The sequence below is a fragment of the Zea mays genome, chromosome 5 (genome assembly GCF_902167145.1).
Source record: "Zea mays cultivar B73 chromosome 5, Zm-B73-REFERENCE-NAM-5.0, whole genome shotgun sequence".
Lineage (NCBI taxonomy): Eukaryota > Viridiplantae > Streptophyta > Magnoliopsida > Poales > Poaceae > Zea > Zea mays.
The window spans coordinates 164,854,573-164,877,438 of NC_050100.1; positions in this window are offsets into that span (position 1 = coordinate 164,854,573).

Sequence of the window (22,866 nt, forward strand, 5' to 3'; positions counted from 1 at the left end):
AAGGAAAAGATGGCTCGTCTAGCTGATCTTCAGAGACAGATAGATGAAGCTTCGGAAGAGGTCCGTCATTTCGTTCAAGATGATCAAACCCGAAGGCCTCCACGCAGAGAGCTTCATCAGGAAAATTTCCGCAATGAGGACGACTGGTATGAAAATCTCCATCATGGAAACTTTGCTTTTGATGATGCTTCTCCTCTTTCAACAGAATTGCAGGCTACACCTTGGCCACAGACTTACAAGCCACCTCAGCTTCCCATATATGACGGTCACTCAGACCCGAAGCAATTCCTAATGAGCTACGAGGCAACAATATCTTCATACGGTGGCAATACGGCAGTCATGGCAAAATCCTTCGTCATGGCCGTCAGAAGTGTTGCTCAGACCTGGTACTCTTCTCTTCGGCCAGGGACAATCACTTCTTGGCAGAAACTGAAAGATATGCTCATAACTAGTTTCCAAGGGTTTCAAACAAAGCCGGTCACTGCTCAGGCCCTTTTCCAGTGCACCCAGGACCACGAAGAATACCTTCAGGCATATGTCCGAAGGTTTCTGCGTTTAAGAGCACAGGCGCCGACAGTGCCCAATGAGATTGTCATTGAGGCCATGATCAAGGGGCTTCGGCCAGGGCCATCAGCGCAGTATTTTGCCAGGAAGCCACCACAAACGCTGGAGAAGCTGCTCCAGAAGATGGATGAATATATTCGAGCTGACAATGATTTTCGCCAAAGAAGGGAGGAGGCCTTCAGATTTTCTGAGATGACCAGGGGCTTCGGAGGAAGATTCTATCCGAGGCATGTCAGATCAATTCATAATTCCAATCAAAATGATGATAAGGGGAGCCAGCAGCAAAGGCCACAGTACTCCTCACAGGCTTCGGGGCAACAGCAAAGCTCCTTCCGACCACCAGCTCCAAGAGGCAGAGGCGCCAGGGGCTTCGGCGGAAGATTCGGGGATCAACCCAGAAGAATATTTTGCTTATTCTGTGGTGAAAACAAAGGTCATACTACCAGGATGTGCCATGTTACCATTCAGAAGCAAAAAGAGATAGCCGAAGCTGCCGCGCAACAGGCTCAGCCGAAGCAGGTCATGCACACTGCTTCGTATCATTCGCCTTACATCCCAGAATATGTAGGCAATCACCCTGCAGCTTCTGTTGCTTCGGCGAGTCAGCCTCAGGCTTCCTGGCAACAACCTCCGCCTCCACCACCGCTACAACAAGGCCAGCAGCCAGAAGGGGGCCAATATACTCAAAATCAACGGGATTTCAGAGAACAGTCCGAAGCTCGCACAGTTAATAGCACTGTGCCAGAGTCAAAGCACATCTATTGACAAGTATCCTACTTTGATAGAAGTCTTCTCTATTCAAGTTTCATTTTTCATGTAATAAAGAACACTTTTTAAACTTCATGTAATGGTTTTGTCGTTTGCCACGAGGAAAGTAAATCTTTTTCACAGGTTCAAATTGTAAGAATTTGCAAGAGAAGGGCGAATAAGCTTGCCTCCACCACGATATGTATTTTTCGGAGCAAGGAAAAAGTCGTTCTAAGGGACGCAGAGTAAGCTTGCCGAAGCTACAAAAAGTCGTTCTAAGGGACGCAGAGTAAGCTTGCCGAAGCTACAAGAAGTCGTTCCTAAGGGAGCGCAGCGTAGGTTTTCTGCTCCAAAGTCGTTCCTAAGGGAATGCAGAGCTAAATACCGCCGAAAGTAAAAGGCGAAGAAGTTCCAAAGACGTTCCTAAGGGAATGCAGAACTTACAGCGAAAAGTCAACGCTGATACCGCCGAAAGTAAAAGGCGAAGAAGTTCCAAAGACGTTCCTAAGGGGATGCAGAACTTACAGCGAAAAATAAACGCTGATTCCGCTGAAGTAAAAGGCGAAGAAGCTCCTAAGGGAGGCTTATAATGAAAAAGTCAGTATTGATACAAAAGATTGTGCTCCATTGCAGGAATGTGCGTATCTTCGGCACAAAATATCATTTTGCATAACATAACATCATCACATCATTTTGCATAGCATAATCATCATACATCATGCTGCATGTGGCACAAGAAGGGGGCATGTTATCGATCTTCGGAAAATGCTTTGAGAAAGGGCAAATCATGCCAAGTTACAGGGAGAAACAATATTGATCTTCGAGGCATAGCTTCGGGGATTATTTTTACGAAGCTTGGATATTTCTTATCAGAACACTATGGATATTGTCGTGATAAATGATAAATTCTTCTTCACGAAGCATGAAAAGAAGGGAAGGTGTTTTTTCGTCGAAGACTCAAAAATGGTACGTGTTTAAAGTTTCATGCATCGTAAAGAATTGAATCATAAAACAAGTATATTACATACAGGATTACAGAATATTACACAAATCATATATCAAATGTTTTTTGCAATAGCACTTAGTCTTCCCTAAGTACTATCTCTGCAGCTTCGTTCAGCAGTCGATCGACAACCTGATCCATGATAGCTTCGGCCATCTTTTTAATTTCGTCGTCATCTTTAGGCTGAGGGCCCGAAGATGCTTTAGTAGGATCTGAGTGAGGACGGGATATTATTACATCACTATTACAGATCGCGAACGAACTATAAAATTAAAAGTTATAACGCAATGAAAACTATTCGTTAGTACCTATTTGCCCTTCAGGCTCTGCGTTTTTCTCAGCAGCCTCGGCTACTTTTCTAGCCTCATGAATCCCTTTCTCGCTTTTCTGAATGATTTCTTGGGCCATTTCTCTACCACCGTTGTCCCAGATGTCGGTGAAAAATTTTCCCCCAACCGCGTTAGCTTCGGCTGAAGGATCTTTTATATCTTCAGTGGACAAGGTGGCTTCGGACCACGATAAAATCTTTACATGTTCACATCCTTTCCCCTCCAAAATGGTGGCAATCCCTCTGGCACCAGAAAAAGCGCAGATGTCTCCGCGACTATTTAAAATTTCTTCAAAGGCCTCCGCCTCATGATTGATCCATTCCAGGGGACCTTCGGGGTTACCTCTTATAAAGTTTTCTTCTTGCGAAAATGCGCCAACGCTGGCGAAGCTAGTTTTTATTTTCTTGACACACTCCATAGATTTCTCGAAGCATTTCTTCTTGGCTGACCGAAGCTCTTTAACAGTTTCTTCTAAATGATTTGCCCATTGGTCGCTGAGTTCTCGCCTTGTTTCTTCAAGTATGCATTCCTCTTTAGCTCTGGCTAATTGTTTACGAAGGTTTTCAATTTCACACTTCTGAGCTTCGGCCTGACCTTTGAAAATAGCTTCGTCTTCTTTTATTTTATTTATTAAGGAATGCAATATTTTGTCTTTTTCGAGACCTTCGTTCCTCAGTTCAATTACTTCGGAACGAAGGTTGCTCAGGGCTATAGTACATCCTTCGTCCTCAGCATCTTTCTGTGCTCTGAGGGCATTGCTGAGTATCAGGCCCTGCAGACAGGAATATGTCTGTGTCAATAGTTTTAAACAAACGAAAAATCTTGAACTCAACAAAAATATAAGAATTCTATTTGTCGCACCTTTAAACTGTTGTAAGCTAGGCTGTCAGCCAGATCGTTCTTTGACAGCACCGAAAGTCCGTCTTCTAAAGTTGGGAATCCGAAGCTTCTGCTCATCTCCCGACAGACAGAAATTTCCTTGCTGTCGGGGAGGCAATACAAGAAATCTTCTTCTCCACTGCCATTAAATATCAACGCCCCCTTTGGATATTTCAACCTTTGGGCATAGTGTTGGGCCTCTTGTTCTTCTTTTTCTGATAATTTTTTCCCCGAAGCATGACGAAAAATATAATCACGAATTTTGGGGGATGCTTCGGGGGTAACAACACCAGTTTCTTCAGCAAAAGTTGGCTTTGTTATTTTTTCTGCCTCACTTTCCAAGGTTTTTGCCTTTGTGGGCTCTGAGGGCCCAGCTTCGGCTTCAATTTCTTGCTCTGGAGCTGCAGAACCAGAAATTTCAGCTGTTGTTTCAAAAGTAATAGCAGCCTTCTTCGGAGGTGTGCTCGAAGATATGATCGTTTCCAGTACATCTAGCACATTAGCCATTCTTTTTCTCTTCGGAGTTGCAGCTGGCACTTTTTCATTTTTTAATGTCATAATAATTGCTGAAGGACTCAAAACTTCTGATGTTTTGGAGTCCTCGGTTGCTTCCTTTACCTCTTCCATTTTTTCTGTGAATGGCGCTTCGGCCTTCTCTTTCGTTTCCGGTAACAAAATTTTTGATTGCTCCAATTTTGTCTTCGTTGGTACTTCGGCTGTTTCTGCGACTTCTGGCAGCAAAGTTGGCTCGGCTGGTTTTTCAGCTTCGGTGGCCGAAGAAGTCTCTCCGGTAAACTCAGGCACCGAAGCTGGTTCAATATAACGCGGCCGATGCGTAAGAACCTTTATCTTCTTCCTTTTTGGTTCTGGCTCGCTAGGAGCAGCTGCAGTTTCTTCTTTTGCAGAGGTTGTATTTTTTCTCTTCTGCCTTCGAATGGGGTAGCAATAGTCAGGGTAGACAAACCCGATGGCATCAAATACCCGATTCAGCCTTTTCTTTTTTCGGCCTCCGAAGGCTGCTGACATTGCAGTATCTTCGGCCTTCGAGTAGGTCCCAAGCAGCTCATCACTTAAATTGTCAATGCTTTTCAACCACTCATCATCTGGCTCAATAAATTTATCTCCAAATTTAAAAGTGTACTTAAACCTGACAAGTCCACCTTCGTCGGCCTCTTTAATGGTTTCTTGTGGCATTTCCCATTTCTCCGCAAGCGGCCACACCCTGAAGGCAATATGCTCTTGTACTAAGTCCCTTGTTCCCATAAAAGAGCAGACAATGCCGAAGGCTCTTTGGCACTCTTCGGCGGCTTCATTCATTTCAACCTTCGGCCTCCGAAGGCCGAAGCTTTGCCAAATAGGACGCATGATTATACCTTTGATGTCTTCTCGTGTTTTCAGATCATTTTTTACATAAAACCACTCTGTCATCCAGCCGCTGGGCCATTTTTTCCGAAAAGTTGGCACGGGGCAGCTTGACCCAGACCGAGAAACAAATTTGTAGCAGCCAAAGTTATTGAGATACTGTTCCTTACCCCAAGGTATTGTCTCGTATGATAATTCGTGAATATTGCAGAAGCTTCTTGCATCAGGCTTCAGACCCTGGCTTCGCACGGCCCACACGAAGATATTCAGCCTTATAATTGCCTCGGGGGTAAGTTGGTGAAGATAGACTTCAAAGATCTTCAGCACTTCCACGACGAAGCTGCTCAAGGGCAATCGCAGCCCAGCCTTCAAAAAGCTTCGGAATACCACGACTTCATTTTCTTCGGGGTCTGGGCAAGTCTTTTCCCCTTCGTCCGCCCTCACAATGGACAGATCCCGGAAATACCTTCCTCTCATATTAACAAGATGATTCTCTTTGATAGTTGATTTACCATAAACTGAATGGCTTGGTCGCCAGGGGCGATCTTCGGAGTCTTCGCCACCGCTGTCCACATCAAAACTGTCACTGTCACCAGTATCTTCAGACAGCCCTTCCAGAATTTCCCTGGTGATCTTTTCTGTGTTGGTCTTCGACATTGCTATAAGAAACCCTAAGTTCTTCTCTTCATCAAGACTCAGCTTCATCTCAGCAGCAGCCTTCTTAGCAGCTTCAGACATCTTCGGAAACACTAAAAAACTGTTTTCAAAGCCGAAGCTTCAAAGCTAAAAGCTTAGCAGATCACAGTGCACAAGAGCTAAAAAATCAGTGAGCAGGAGTGGTTGGCCAGAAAGCGTGCAAAATAAGTTTGCGGTATGGCCGTATTTATACGCTTGATGCGTTGAAAGTTGAAAGACCCCACTTGTCATTGAATGTTGCTATTCTAGCAAAGGGAAGGTGTTTTTTCGGACCTTCGGCATAAAGCCTTCGTTCATATCGCAATCTGAATTTATTATTTCAAACAAATTAATATTGCGAGGGGCTACTGTTGGGGACCTTCGGCGTCCGAAGGTCCTCAAAAACATGATTTAATAGTGTTTCTGGAGTATAATGTGCAAACAGGTATCTTCGGACTCGAATCGGTATCACAGAGGGAGAAGCTCAAAGCATACGAAGGTTGATACAGCACTGAAGCTGTGAGCAGAAAAGCTTCGGCATGGTGGCAGGAAAGGAAACCGACTTAAAGATGAAAAGGCTATTCGGACCTCGATGGATTACTATAGAGTTATTGTCAGATGTAAAGGGCATAAATGTAATTTTGTAAGGGCTGTGTCCCGTGTCTATAAATAGGTGAACAGTATCCCCGTACTGTTCACGCTGACTTGGCATTTGCTTTTGCGTCACGCTTGTACTTTTTACCTTCTCTCAGGACCGAAGGTACATTTGTAATTTGAAATCATTTCTATTTTTCCATGTTAATAAAATAGAAATGATTCTATGATGATGCTTATATTATATTTCATGCTTTATATGAATCCTTCGTCATTACTTGTTATGTTTACGAAGGTATGTCTCTTATGACCTTCGTCCGAAACTCATTATTTCCCGAAGGGACATAATGCTTCGAAGGACGAAGGACTTTAACACTTAACACTTTTTATGTTGCCTTGTTCTTAACTCTTAGCATTTGAGAACAAGTCCCCAACAGCCACCTCAGGAGGAGGACATTGATCAAGGGGGAGATGAAGATGATCAAGACAAGGAAGATGATCAAGAGATTCGGGATCAAAGACCGCCACACCCAAGAGTCCACCAAGCAATTCAAAGAAATCACCCCGTCAACTCCATACTTGGTGACATTCATAAGAGGGTAACTACTAGATCTCGAATTGCTCATTTCTATGAATATTACTCTTTTGTGTCTTTTATTGAGCCATACAGGATAGAGGATGCACTAAGAGATCCGGATTGGGTGGTGGCAATGCAAGAGGAGCTTAATAACTTTACGAGGAATGAGGTATGACATTTAGTTCCACGTCCTAACCAAAATGTTGTAGGTACCAAATGGGTATTCTGCAACAAACAAGATGAGCATGGTGTGGTGACAAGGAACAAAGCACAACTTGTTGCAAAATGTTATTCACAAGTCGAAGGTTTGGATTTCGATGAAACCTATGCACCCGTAGCTAAGCTTGAGTCAATTCGTATATTACTTGCCTATGCTACTTACCATGGCTTTAAGCTATATCAAATGGATGTGAAGAGTGCCTTCCTTAATGGCCCTATCAAGGAAGAGGTCTATGTTGAGCAACCTCCCGGCTTTGAAGATAATGAGTATCCTAACTGTGTCTATAAGCTCTCAAAGGCGCTTTATGGGCTCAAGCAAGCCCCAAGAGCATGGTATGAATGCCTCAGAGACTTCCTTATCACTAATGGCTTCAAAGTTGGTAAAGTTGACCTTACTCTCTTCACTAAACAATTGCTAAAGACTTGTTTATATGCCAAATTTATGTTGATGATATTATATTTGAGTCTACTAACAAGTCAACATGTGAAGAGTTTAGTAGGATCATGATACAGAAATTCAAGATATCAAAGATGGGGGAGTTGAAGTATTTCCTTGAATTTCAAATCAAGCAACTCCAAGAAAGCACCTTCATCTGCCAAACTAAGTACATTCAAGACATACTTAAGAAGTTTGGAATGAAGAATGCCAAACCCATCAAGACACCCATGGGAACAAATGGGCATCTCGACCTCGACACGGAAGGTAAATCCGTAGATCAAAAGGTATACCGGTTGACGATAAGTTCTTTACTCTATTTATGTGCTTCATGACCGGACATTATGCTTTCAGTATGCATGTGTGCAAGGTTCGAGGCAAATCCTAAGGAAGTTCACCTTAGTGCCGTGAAAAGAATCATGAGATATTTAGTTTACACTCCTAAGTTTGGGCTATGGTACCCCAAGTGATCTATCTTTGATTTAATTGGGTATTCCGATGTCGATTATGCCGGATGTAAGATTGACAGGAAGAGCACATCAGGGACTTGCCAGTTTCTGGGGAGATCCTTGGTGTCATGGGCTTCAAAGAAAAAAAAACTTAGTAGCTCTTTCCACACCGAAGCCGAGTATATTGCTGCAGGCCATTGTTGCGCACAATTACTCTAGATGATGCAAACTGTTGGGGGCCTTCGGCTTCCGAAGGTCCTCAAAAACATAATTTGACAATGTTTTCCAAGTATGCGAGCAGGTATCTTCGGAATCAGGTTGCGGGTATACAAGAGCATGGTCAAGACGAAGCTTGACTGAAAATGGAAGACGATCATGACGAAGGATGAAACGGTCACGAAGCTATGTGCAGAAAAGCTTCGGCATGACAGCAGAAAAGGGGAACCGACTTAAAGATGAAAAGCCAAATTAGACCTCGGAGAATTACTATAGAGTTATTGATAAAAGCAAAGGGCATTAATGTAATTTTACATGGGCTGCATCCCGTGCCTATAAATAGATGAACAGTACTCCAGTACTGTTCACGCTGACTTGGCATTGGCATCACGCTTGTACCCTTACTTTCCTTCAAGCCGAAGGTACATTTGTAATTTATTGTCGTTTATATAAGTAAAATAAATAGAAATAAATTAATAATAATGTTCAAAGTAATCATGTTATTCTCCTTGTTTTATGCATAAGTTTTTCTTATCTTTTATTATGATTATGAAGGTGTGACCTTCATAACCTTCGTCCGAAATCCATTATACCCAAGGGGAAATAATGCTTCGAAGGATGAAGGGCTTTGATATTTAACATTTTATGTTGCATTGTTCTTAATTCATAGCATTTGAGAACAAGTCCCCAACATTGGCGCCCACCTCCGGTGAACTCACTTCCATTTCTTGAGCTTTGAACACCTTCGGCAAGCATCACCTTCGTCATACCGCCGAAAAAAGCTTCAGCAACAGGGGCTGCCACTCTGTAGCCGCTGGACCCCAATCAGGACGTCCTTTCTCTTAGGGAGGCCCGAAGCCAAAAGAGGAAGGCCACCAGTCCAACGCCTCCAGAGGACGACTTGGATCAGGAAATCCAAAACCTGGAGATGCTTCAGCAACAGGTGCAACGAAAGAAGGAGAAGATGGCTCGTCTAGCTGACCTTCAGAGGCAAATAGATGAAGCTTCGGAAGAGGTTCGTCATCTTGTTCAAGATGACCAGAACCGAAGGCCTCCGCGCAGAGAGCTTCATCAGGAAGGCTTCTACAATGAGGACGACTGGTATGAAGATTTCCATCATGGAAATTTTGCTTTTGATGATGCTTCTCCTCTATCAACAGAATTGCAGGCTACACCACGGCCCCAGTCTTACAAGCCACCCCAGCTCCCCATGTACGACGGTCATACAGACCCGAAGCAATTCTTGATGAGCTATGAAGCAACCATATCTTCGTATGGTGGCAATACTGCAGTCATGGCAAAGTCTTTTGTCATGGCCGTCAAGAGTGTCGCTCAAACCTGGTACTCCTCTCTTCGGCCAAGGACAATCACCTCTTGGCAGAAGCTGAAGGATATGTTGATAACCAGCTTCCAAGGGTTTCAGACGAAGCCAGTTACTGCACAAGCTTTATTCCAGTGTACCCAGGACCACGAAGAATACCTTCAGGCGTATGTCCGAAGGTTTCTGCCTCTGAGGGCACAGGCGCCAACAGTGCCCAATGAAATTGTCATTGAGGCCATGATTAAGGGACTTCGGCCGGGACCTTCAGCGCAATACTTTGCCAGGAAGCCACCACAAACTTTGGAGAAGCTGCTCCAGAAGATGGACGAGTATATCCGAGCTGACAATGACTTCCGCCAAAGAAGGGAGGAGGCATTCAGGTTCTCTGAAATGACCAGGGGCTTCGGAGGAAGATTTCATCCGAGGCACGTCAGGTCAATTCATAACTCCACTCAAAGTGATGATAGAGGGAGCCAACAGCAAAGGCCACAATACTCTTCGCAAGCTTCGAGGCAACAGCAAAGCTCTGTTCGGCCGCCAGCGCCAAGGGGCAGAGGCGCCAGGGGCTTCGGGGGAAGATTTGGGGATCAGCCAAGAAGAATTTACTGTCTATTCTGTGGTGAAGACAAGGGCCATACCACCAGGATGTGCCACGTCACTATCCAGAAGCAAAAGGAGATAGCAGAAGCTGCAGCACAACAGAGTCAGCCGAAGTAGGTCATGCACACTGCTTCGTACCATTCGCCTTACATTCTAGAATATGTAGGCAATCACTCTGCAGCTTTTGTTGCTTCGGCAAGTCAACCCCAAGCATCTTGGCAACAGCCTCCACCGCCACCACCAACGCAGCGAGGACAGCAGCCAGAAGGGAGTCAGCACACTCACCTTCAGAGAGACTTCAGAGAGGAGTCCGAAGCTCGCACAGTCAATAGCACTGTGCAAGAGTCGAAGCACATTTACTGACAGATATCCTACCTCGACAGCAGTTTTTTCGCATTTTCACATTCAGTATTACTTTTTTGTTAATAAGGAACAATTATGGGAAGTCTAAGTGTCTTTTATCGTATTTCAATTTCTTGTAACAGTTTCGCCTTTTGCCATAATGAAAATATATCTTCTCCATAGGCTTGAGTTGTCGAAGCATAAGAATTTATGGTGGCACGAAGGACCTTTGAATTATCAAAAATTTGTTCTAAGGGACACAGTGCAATTTATTCGAAGCAGTAAAAAGTCGTTCCTAAGGGAGCGCAGTGTAAGTTTTCTGAGCCTACAGCGAAAAATAAGCGCTGATTCCGCCGAAAGTAAAAGGCGAAGAAGCTCCTAAGGGAGGCTTACAACGAAAAATAAACGCTGATTCCGCTGAAAGTAAAAGGCGAAGAAGCTCCTAAGGGAGGCTTACAGCGAAAAATAAACGCTGATTCCGCTGAAAGTAAAAGGCGAAGAAGCTCCTAAGGAAGGCTTACAGCGAAAAGTGAGCGCTGATATAAAAAGATTGTGTGCTCTATTGCAGGGATGTGTGTATCTTCGGCACAAATATCATTTTGCATAACATAACATCATCACATCATTTTGCATAACATAAGCATCATACAGCATATTGCATGTGGAACAAGAAGGGGACACAGTATTGATATTCAGAGAATGTTTTGAAAAAGTGAAAATCGTGCTAAGGCACAAGATAAATTGAGAAGACGTGTAGCTTCATTAGAGAGACAACATAAAACTTTTTTATAGCTTCGAAGAATGTTTTCACAAAGCTTGGATATTCTTCATCAGAGAAGTATGGAAATTCTTGTGATATATAAAAGATTTTCTTCACGAAGCATGAAAAGAAGGGAAGGTGTTTTTTCGCCGAAGGCTCAAAAAACGGTATGTATGCAAAATTTCATACATCGTAAAGAATTGAACCATAAATAGATTATATATTACGTTCAAAGTTACAAAGTATTACACATGTTACATTCCAAATGTTTTTACAATAGCATTTAATCTTCCCTAAGAACTACTTCTGCAGCTTCGTTCAGTAGCTGATCGACAACCTTGTCCATGATGGCTTCGGCCATTTTTCTAATTTCGTCGTCCCCCTTCACGTGGGGGCCCGGAGATGCCTCAGCAGGTTCTGAGGGAGGAGAAGATACGGCTATATTACTATTACAAACCGCGAACAAAGTCTGAAATCAAAAATTACAACAGAATAAAAACCACTAGTTAATACCTATTTGCCCTTCGGGCTCTGCGCTTTTCTCAGCAGCCTCTGCTATCTTCCTAGCATCATGGATGCCTTTTTCGCTTCTTTGAATGATTTCTTGAGCAATTTCTCGGCCACCATTGTCCTAGATGTCGGTGAAAAATTTTCCACCAACCAGGCTTGCTTCGGCCGAGGGGTCCTTTATATCTTCGGAAGACAAGGCAGTTTCGGATTGCGCTAAAAATTTCACATGATCACAACCTTTTCTTTCCAAAATAGTAGCAATCCCCCTGGCGCCTAAAAAAGCACATATGTCTCCACGGCTACTCAAGATTTCCTCGAAGGCCTCAGCTTCGTGACTGAGCCATTCAATCGGGCCTTCTAGATTCCCCCTTGTGAAATTTTCTTCGCTAGAGAATGCGCTAACGCTGGCGAAGCTGGATTTTATCTTCTTAACACACTCTATGGATTTATCATAGCACCTTTTCTTGGAAGCTCGAAGCTCTTCAACATTTATTTCCAAATGATTTGCCCATTGATCACTAAGTTCTCGTTTTTTTCTTCAAGTATGCGTTCTTCTTTAGCTCTGGCCAGCTGTTTCTGAAGATCCTGAATTTCACGTTTTTGGGCTTCAGCTTGAGCCTTAGAGGTAGCTTCGTCTTCCCTTATTTTATCCACCAGTGTAAGCAGAATTTTATCTTTTTCCAAAGCTTCGTTCCTCAGCTTAATAACCTCTGTTCGTAGGTTGTTGAAAGCAATATTGTAGCTCTCGTCTTCGGCATTCTTTTGCGCTCTCAAAGCGTTGCTCAGTATTAAACCCTATATGAAAAAGAATTAGTATAAGAATAAAAGAATGGTTCAAAAATTATAAATTCCCAAATATACAATTCTCACACCTTCAGACTATTATATGCAAGGCTATCCGCAAGATCTTCCTTCGTCATAGCGCAGAGTCCAGCTTCAAGCTTCGGAAACCCCATACTTCTAGCCATCTCCCGACAGACAGATAATTCTTTGTTGTCTGGGAGACAGTATAGGAAGTCATCTTCGTTTGTCCCATTGAACACTAGGGCCCCCTTCGGATACTTCAGTTCTCGGGCATAATGATTAGCTTCAAAAATCTCTTCTTCAGATAATTTCTTCCCCGAAGCATGTCGCACAATATAATCACGTATTTTGGAAGATGCTTCGGGGGCGGCAGTGTCAATTTCTTCAACCAAAATCGGCTCTGTCATTTTTGTTTTTTCGGCTTCCAAAGTTGCCTTTGTAATTTTTGTTTCTTCGGCTTCCAAAGGTTGTACCTTGGTGGGCTCTGAAGGCCCAGCTTCAGTTTCAAATTGTTGCTTTGAAGCTTCAGCAACAAAGGCTTCAGTAGACACTTCAGAAGTTTCAACAGTTTTCTTCGGAGTTATGCTTGAAGATTTAATTGTCTCCAAAACATCTAACACATTAACCATCCTTTTTCTTTTCGGGGTCACTGTTGGACCCTTTTGGCTTTTTGTTGCCTCAGTTTTTGCTGGAGGACTCAAGATTTCTGATGTCTTTACTTCTTCAGCCCTCTTTTTTTCAGCCTTCGTTTCTTCTATTTTTTCAGTCACTGGCACTTCGGCCAGCGCTTCAACATTTGGCAGGGGAGCTGTCTCTTTAGCTTCAGTGGCCGAAGGAATCCCACCGACAAATGCAGGCACTGTGGCCGGTTCAATATAACGTGGCCGGTGTGTGAGAACTTTTACCCTTCTCCTCTTCGGCGCTGGATCGCTAGGAGCGGCTGAAGCAGTTTCTTTCACAGAAGATGTATTCTTTCTTTTTTCACCCCGCGCTGGATAGCGGTAGTCGGGGTAGACAAACCCAATGGCGTCAAATACTCGGTTGAGCCTCTTTTTCTTTCGGCCTCCGAAGGCCGCTGATAATGCAGTATCTTCGGCCTTTGAGTATACCCCAAGTAATTCATCACTTACAGTCTCAATGCTTTTTAGTCAGTCATCATCTGGCTCAACAAATTTATCTCCGTACTTGAATGTGTATTTTAGCCTGACTAGTCCACCTTCGTCAGGTTCTTTAACGGTTTCCTTCGGCATCTCCCATTTTTCCGCAAGTGGCCATACTCTGAAGGCAATGTGTTCTTGGACCAAATCCCTTGTCCCAACAAAAGAACAAACAACACCGAAGGCTCTCTGGCATTCTTCGGCTGCTTCATCCATTTCCACCTTCGGCTTCCGCAGGCCGAAGCGTTGCCAGATGGGGCGCATGATGATCTTTTTTATATCTTCCCGTGATTTCAAGTCATTCTTCACGTAAAACCATTCCGTCATCCAGTCGCCGGGCCACCTCTTTCGAAAGGTCGGCACGGGGCAGCTTGACCCAGACCGGGAGCCGAAGCTGTAGCAGCCAAAATTGTTGTGATACTGTTCCTTACCCCAGGGTTTTGTCTCATACAATAATTCATGTATGTTGCAGAGAAACTTTTCGCATTAGGTTCCAAGCCTTGGCTTCTCACGGCCCACACGAAGATATTCATCCTTATGATTACTTCGGGGGTAAGTTGGTGAAGGTAGATTTCAAATATCTTCAGTACCTCTACAACAAAACTGCTTAAGGGAAATCGTAGTCCAGCTTTCAAGAAGCTTCGGAATACCACGACTTCATTTTCCTCAGGAGTTGGACAAGTCTTCTCTCCTTCATCAGCCCTCACAACAGACAAGTCTCGGAAATATCTGCCCCTCATGTTGACAAGATGATTTTCTTTAATACTTGATTTACCAAAAACCACATGGCTTGGTCGCCAAGGTCGATCTTCGGAGTCTTCGCCACCACTATCCACATCATAACTGTCATTATCACCAGTATCTTCAGATAAACCCTCCAAAATTTCTTTAGTAATCTTCTCTGTATTAGTCTTCGACATTGATTGAAGAAAGCCCAGATGCATCTCCTCAGAAAGACTTAGCTTCGAATCACCAACAGCTTTTTTATCTTCAGACATCCTTGCAAACGCTGAGAAAGTGCTCTCGAAACCGAAGCTTAAAAATCCAAAAGGCCAAGCAAGTGTTGTTGCGCGCAGGCTAAACGTTGGGTGAGTAAAAGCAGTTGGCAAGAGAGCGTGCCAAATAAACCCGTGATGAGCTCTTATTTATACACCCAGTGCGTTGAAAACTGGAGGGTCCCGCTTGTCAAAGACTGTTGCTATTCTAGCAAAGAGAAGGTGTTTTTTCGGACCTTCGGCTTAAGGCCTTCGTCCATATCGCAATATGAATTTATCATTACAGCAAATTAATATTGCGAGGGGCTACTGTTGGGGGCATTCGGCTTCCGAAGGTCCTCAAAACATAATTTGACAATGTTTTCCAAGTATGCGAGCAGGTATCTTCGGAATCAGGTTGCGGGTATACAAGAGCATGGTCAAGACGAAGCTTGATTGAAAATGGAAGACGATCATGACGAAGGATGAAACGGTCACGAAGCTATGTGCAGAAAAGCTTCGGCATGACAGCAGAAAAGGGGAACCGACTTAAAGATGAAAAGCCAAATTAGACCTCGGAGAATTACTATAGTGTTATTGATAAAAGCAAAGGCCATTAATGTAATTTTACATGGGCTGCGTCCCGTGCCTATAAATAGATGAACAGTACTCCCGTACTGTTCACGCTGACTTGGCATTGGCATCACGCTTGTACCCTTACTTTCCTTCAAGCCGAAGGTACATTTGTAATTTATTGTCGTTTATATAAGTAAAATAAATAGAAATAAATTAATAATAATGTTCAAAGTAATCATGTTATTCTCCTTGTTTTATGCATAAGTTTTTCTTATCTTTTATTATGATTATGAAGGTGTGACCTTCATAACCTTCGTCCGAAATCCATTATACCCAAGGGGAAATAATGCTTCGAAGGATGAAGGGCTTTGATATTTAACATTTTATGTTGCCTTGTTCTTAATTCATAGAATTTGAGAACAAGTCCCCAACACAAACCCTTAGGGACTATGGCTACAAGTTGAGCAAAGTCCTTCTCCTATGTGATATTGAGAGTGCAATCTGCATGGCGGATAATCCCGTTGAACACAGCCGCACTAAGCACATAGACATCCGATATCATTTTCTGAGAGATCACCAACAAAAGGGGGATATCGAAATTGCTTATGTAAACACCCACAACTAATTAGCTGATATCTTTACCAAGCCACTGGACGAAAAGACCTCTAGCAAACTTAGGAATGAACTAAATATACTTGATTCTCAAAACTTTGATTGAAACATTGCACACATAGCTAATTCATATACCTTTGATCATGTCTCTTTCATTTGGTACAAATGCATATTTCTTATTCTTCTTGTACCAAGGCTAAGACTAATATGCTTTCAAGTATATCTCTATGATTAGTCTTAGATTGAAAGGGAAATGAAGTATTCGACAAAGACAAGGCTTCCACTCCAACTCTGACGGTATCATTTACTCTTTGCCGTTACTCATACAAATCTCAATTGGTATAACCCTTCACTCTTGTTGTGGAGGAGAAAGTATGAGGCCCCATAAGGGGAGAGTTGAAAAAGGGCTCTCAAGTTCTCCGTTTTTGGCGATTAATGCCAAAGAGTGAGAAAGTATTAAGCCTAAAGCAAAAGGACCGCACCACCATATTAAATTTTTCAAAAACCAAAGGAAGAAATTATTTCAGTCGGTATTTGAGTTAATCTCAAAATTTTCAATTGGTATCTTATTTGGTTTCAAAATTTCAAGTTAGTATAATAATTTCAATTGGTATAATTTCATTTGGTATCTATTCCAAAAAGGGAAAATCATTTCGAAAACCCTCTTGAAAGCTAAGGGGACAATTTCTTCAGAGTGAGCTTCTATTTAGTCAAAGGAAAAGCATTTGAAACGGGGGAGAAATTTCAAAATCTTGAGAATGCTTCTTGAAATCATATTCTTATACCTTTGGCTATTTGCAAAATAATTTGAAAAGGGTTTTCCAAAATATTTGCAAAAACAAGCAAGTGGTGCAAATGTGGTCTAAAATGTTAAATAAAAGAAAGCAATCATGTTTATTTTTAGACATATGTACAAAGTCTTTCAATTGGTTTAATTCTAAGTAACCTATGCACATCAATCATAAATGCAAACTAGTTACATTTCTACACTCTATATTTGTTTTGGTTTGTGTTGGCATCAATCACCAAAAAAGGGGAGATTGAAAGGGAAATGGGCTTAATCATTTCCTATAATCGATTTTGGTGGTTGATGTCCATCACAAACCACGTGGACTAACAAGTTTGCCTAGATGTCATTTATCTCAGGTGCATAAGGTTCAACACAAACCAAGAAAAAAATTCAGTTGGGGACTCAAATAAATTTGGAGCAAAGGACTTGAGAGTGTGCTTGTAGGATCTAGGACACCGGCTAGAGGGGGTGAATAGACGGTTTTGACTAAAATAAAAAATACTAGAGAAATTTAATCAATATGACAAGAGGTATAAATTCTCTATTGACAACAAGTAAGCAATATATGAGAAACAACTATGGTAATTGTATACGAGAAAGACAATATGCGAAATACTAATTACTTGCACGGTAATAAGTAATGCGAGAAGAGAAAGACACCGGATTTTATCCCGTGGTATCGGTGATTTGCCGATCACCCCTAATCCACGTTGAGGTGGACTTCAAGCTCTCACTTGCTCCTCTATCAAGACGCGGCTTGATCTTTAAGCCAAGCGGACAAGAAATCACTCAATACATCGTTTCCACTAGCGTCACCTTTGCCGCTCCGGTGAGGTAGGCGCGAACCCCTCACAATCGACACCGCGGCTTTTCCATAATCTTCTTGGAGAGCTCGATGGAGACAACACCCGAGCCGTCTAGGAGGCGGCAACCTCCAAGAGTAACAAGCCGATGACACTTGCTCGGTGTACCACCTAGTGCCTCAAGAATCACCAATGGATGCAAATGCACTAGGAACTCTCAATCTCTCACTAGAATGCAATCTCAAGCAAGGAGTGTGAGAGAATGAGTGGGAGGATCACAAATGAGCTCAATGTGTGCAAGGAATGGCCAAGAGAGCCCTCACACACGAGCTCTCCTTCTATTTATAGCCCACCTCACAATTCCAACCGTTATGTGCAACTAGCACACTTTCTGTGCACACGCGGACGGTCCGCGCCCTGAGGCCGGACGGTCCGTCGTATAAGTAACGACTAGTTTTCCCGTTTGAAATATGTCAGAGCTGTCAGAAAAGCGAGGTCCGGACAGTCCGCCAACCTTGGCCGGACCGTCCGAGACCTGGCAACTTGGAGCACCAGAGCTCTGACCATGAAGAGTTAACACACGCGAACTGTCCACCCTACAAGGCGGGACGGTCCACGACCTGGGAGTCAGTATTGTCCAGGCTTAGGCCCCGGACAGTCTGTAGTACAAGTGCCCAAAAATACACAGTCCCTGCCTAAACAAATTTGGCACCTGCGGACGGTCCGCCGACCCTGGCCGGACAGTCCGCACAATAATGCAGGGACTGTGCAGAGAGCAACCCTCTCTGGTCAGGACTACGGACGGTCCGGCCCCAAGGCCCAGACGGTCCACAGTACAAATGTACAGGACCAGTCCGAAGTGAACTACTTCGGTCCCCACTGGATGGATCATGGACGGTCCGCCTACTTGGCCCGGACGGTCCGCCAACCCCATGACTTAGCAACTTTTCAAACACGCTTTCAAAAAGATTTTTAACTCTTGAAACTGGAAGCGTTGTTAGTCCTCATGCAAATGCAACCACTAGATGCTCTATGAGGCACTAAGTTTTACACAGACCAAAGTTTTTGACCCCTCTTAATAGTACGGCCATCTAGCCTGCTAATCCGGTCAAATATCTTCTCTAAACTCCTAGAGACCGGCAAAAACAAAAACCTATGTTATACCTTTGCCTTCACTTGATCCACAACCAATGCTTATAAGTCTCCAAGATTTTCTGTTCTATGTGGTCCAACCTGCATTCTTATTTCTCCAAGAACCGTTAGTCCACAAATAGTTGTCATTAATTACCAAAACATCACTAAGGGGCCTAGATGATTCACAGTGCTGCCAGTGGCGCACCAGACAGTGTCCGGTGCACTAGGCCAAGCACCAAGCGAACAGGCCAGTCAAGTCACTCCAAACCCCAACGGGCGTGCTGACGTGGCGTGCACCGGACGGTGAACAGTGCGTGTCGGGTGCACCACCGGACTGTCTGGTGCACCACCGGATTGTCCGGTGTTCCCATCGCCAGCAAAAACAGCCAGCAGCTAGGAAGTGGTTGGAGGCTATAAATACCCCCCAACCACCTCCTTCAATGGCATCCAAGTTTTCTGAACTCCACATTCATTGCAAGAGCAAAGCCAAACACTCCAAGACACATTCAAAGCATTCAATCCACTCCAAGGTCCCAAAATCAACTCTAGTGCTTAGAGGCTTGTGAGAGGATCATTTGTGTTCTTTTGTTGCTTGGATTGCTTTCTCCTCCTCTATTCTTATTCTCATAAGTGCTTTGTAAAGCTAGCAAGAGACACCTAAGTGTGAGGTGATCCTTGCGGGGTCTTAGTGACCCAAGTGATTAAGGAGAAAGCTCATTCGGTCTAAGTGACCGTTTGAGAGAGGGAAATGGTTGAAATAGACCCGGCCTTTGTGGCCTCCTCAACAGGGACTAGGTTCTTTGGAACCAAACCTCGGTAAAACAAATCATCGTATTCACTTGCATTGATCTTCGCTTGATTTGTTTGCCCTCTTTCCTCTCTCTAAAAGTTTCCTCGCTAACATTGATGAGTTTGCTCCCAAACGTCATCCGCATCAGTTGAGCAACTCTTAGCAAGAGAAACAATCTTCTGCACTCGAATTTAATTCTAACGCTAACCCCGGCCTTAGTGTGTGTTTAAGTTTATAAATTTCAGGTTTCGCCTATTCACCCCCCTCTAGGTGACTTTCATGGCCAATATAGGAAGAAGTATAGACAAGAAGAACATTTCTGGTCCTCAAAGCCCATGTCCGCTCTCCTTCCCTCCCTATGGCATCGCCACACAACCAACCTACAGGCAAAGTAGGCTCGAAAGATGGTGAGGGAGGAGCCCCAAGACATCGAGAATGAGGACGATCTGTGCCTCCCCACCCCATGCCCCACTAAGAGGTACATAGATCCACCACCTCTGATCTTTACCCCCTCCCCTCCCGATTGGGTGGAGGCAATGTTCGATCGTGCCTAGCACTGCTACAACCGGAGCAAATCACGGTTGTTCGTCAAGTCTCATCGCCTACATGTTGTGCTTTAGGGTTTAAAAGTTTAGTGTCCCATAGGATGACTGATAATTGCTGCCATTGGCATCCATCTAGTGATTATATGTAGAGGAACCCGACTAATCGTCGCGCCACACTAAATGCCAAATAATGGTTATGGTTTTGACCATTTATTGATGCCTCCAATTTTTTCAGGAGGAAAGTGATTGGCCTAGATGATCTCCTACTAGATTACTTGCTATTTTGTAAAAAGGACAAGCTCAAAGTTAAGGCTGCTAAATCTAAGCATGGTCCTAAAGGAGGATATGGTTCAGGTGAGGAAAACGATAGGGCTACTACACAACAAGATATTATAGTCTGCAAAATATTTGAGGAAGTTCAGTAGAAGGTCATTCGTCATCTTCCTCATCCTCTACTACTATTGGTTCCATCCTGCCTTACTTTGCATTTGATTGATTGATGTTTCTTCTCCATCTTCATGAGTTTGCAAGGCAAGTGATGGATTCTAGAGATGATGTACCCCCATGGGGTCAACATTTTTTTGGATGCTAGACCCAATAACCCTAACATTATCTTATGTTGCTCATTTTTAGTCATCTAGATACTTTCCCTTTTGATTACTAGCCACTAAATTATTCATCCTTATAGAACCCCTCAAATCTTAGCAATGCTAGAGTTTAGAATTGACAGCTCTAGAGGTCCATCAAGGTTCATTATGTTCTCACTTCCCACTTCTATTTTTTAGCTAACATGAAACTCATCAGTGTTTGAATTGGTTCAACATTAATGGGTGTCTTCTATCTCTATTCATATCATGTTCGAGGATTTTGTTTTGTCACTTGTAGTTAATTTCAGCGTCTTCCTCATGTTTTTTGGTGTAGGAGAGGGTTCCACGAAGTCATGTTGTTGGATGGATGGCTTCTGAATGTGGTTCTCATACATACGTACGTACGTACATACATACACACACGCGCGCGCGGGGGGGTGACTTGTTGGGGTGCTCGTTGGCGCATAATGGACTCGTACTGTAGAATGGGGTAATTATGGAATAATACTGGTTTAAACTAAGTTACACAAAGATCCACACCCACTAGAGGGGTTGACATGTGGGCCTGCCGCGTAGACGAAGGGCCCACTAGATTCTTGTTAGTTGTTCGCAGTCTTCTAACTCCTATTCTCCAAGGCCTTCGTCCCAAGGTCTTCGATGTTGCCCCATCCTTTGGAACGACGTCGTGAGGGAGCGGTTGCCCGTCGATAGATCTAAGCCTTTGCCTTGGTCTAGGTTGGCCGCTCTAGAGCGAGGGAGGAGAGCGTGCTCTTGAGGGCCTTTGACCCCTTTGACCCAACGTCTCTGTTGTTGATCGAGCCCCCTTTGCCCATGGACCCTGAGTCGAGCAGACTGTCGTATTCTTCGTTCCTAGAACCTATTTGCGTTGTTCTTGTACCCTGCGTACGCAAACGGGGTCAACGATGAACATGATTGAGGTTACGTTCGACCTTCGCCCTAACAGTAGTCCCCCGAGGGGAGCCTCAACTTGATGGGTCGATCCTGAAGTCTTGCACGAAGGATGTGAATGTTGTCCTCGATTGTCAATTGAGCTGATCCGGGGGCAGGAGATTTGACCATTAATGTACGGTTTTGTGGCCATATATAAGGTAAGACAGTAGTAGGGTTTTTACACCTACTCTCACGACTTTTACTGTTGCACCTTTCCACTCACGCTTTTTTTATCGTCTATGCTCTACCGACGGCGATTGCCGTCGCTCGACAACTAGACTAGCGAGGATCAAGACAGTTGGATGAAGCCACTCCCAACATGCCATGGAACCTGCTTCTTCCCCTCTCACCGACCCTACCAGTTCCATCGTGTCACCGGTTAAATTAACCCCGACGAATAGTTCAACTTCCTCGGGCTCGGATGACATCGTACTTCCACCAATGGATGACATCTTCAAGACTTTGATAGTTAGGAATGGGGAGACTTTCGAGCTTGGACAGTCCTGGCACTTGGAGCGCTGAATTAGAGCGATGGAGCGCATGGGATATTTTCTAGCGACGGCTGGTTAGGCCTCCGGATTGGAGGCTTCATCGTAGCCATGAGGAGGGTGGTTTTCGAGGACTTTTTCGTTGATGGCCTTCACCTGTTGTACCATGACTTCGTGGTTGAGGTATTGGAGAAGTTTGGAGTTCATCTTCATTAGCTCACTCCCGATGCCATTATCACGCTCAGCAAGTTTGTGTGAGCGACGATGACCTATGGAGGGTCTCCATCTGTTGAGATTTTTACCAATAACTATTGTTTGCATTAGCAGAAGAAGACAGTGGATAAGTTGGTGCAGCGGTTCGGTAGTTGTATGTTTACATCGAAGACAGGGAAGACGAAGGGCAACGTGACCGAACTTGTGCCATGCGCCATGAATGGCTAAATATTTGTTCCAATTCTACATTGAAATAAACCTTGAATGTCTTAATATTTTTTGTTGTTGTGTGTTAAAGTTAACCTTAAATGGGTAAAGAAAAACTTGAATTGCTGCATATTTGTTCCTGATGTATGTTGAAGTAAACCTTGAATGGTCGAAGCAAACTTTGAATTGCTGAAGTAAATCTTGAATGACTGAACTATGACTAAATATTTGATGTTATGTATTGCGGACGACGGACGGATCAACTCATTTAATCGCGTGTAGCTGGTGCGATTGGTTCTCTAGTTGGTTGCTTCCCAGTGTATCAATCAGTTAGGTCTTGTTCGGTTTGTTGGGGATAAAATAAATTCCATCATGGATTTAATCCAAAGCTGGATTGGGTGAATCCATACCCCTCACCCAATCCCATACTAGAATTAAATCCATGACTCTAATCCAAACATGTTGTTCGTTTAATCCAAACATGAGAGGCGTGCCATCGCCCTCGGGGAGACGACCATGTCGTCGCCTCGTGGGTTTTATTCCAGAGGGAGCTAGGTCTGGATGCAATCCTGGTCATCCCTACTGAAAAAAAATCCAGGTGGTTGGGCCAGAATCCATAGATAGGCTGACCGAACAAAAAAATTAAATTGGT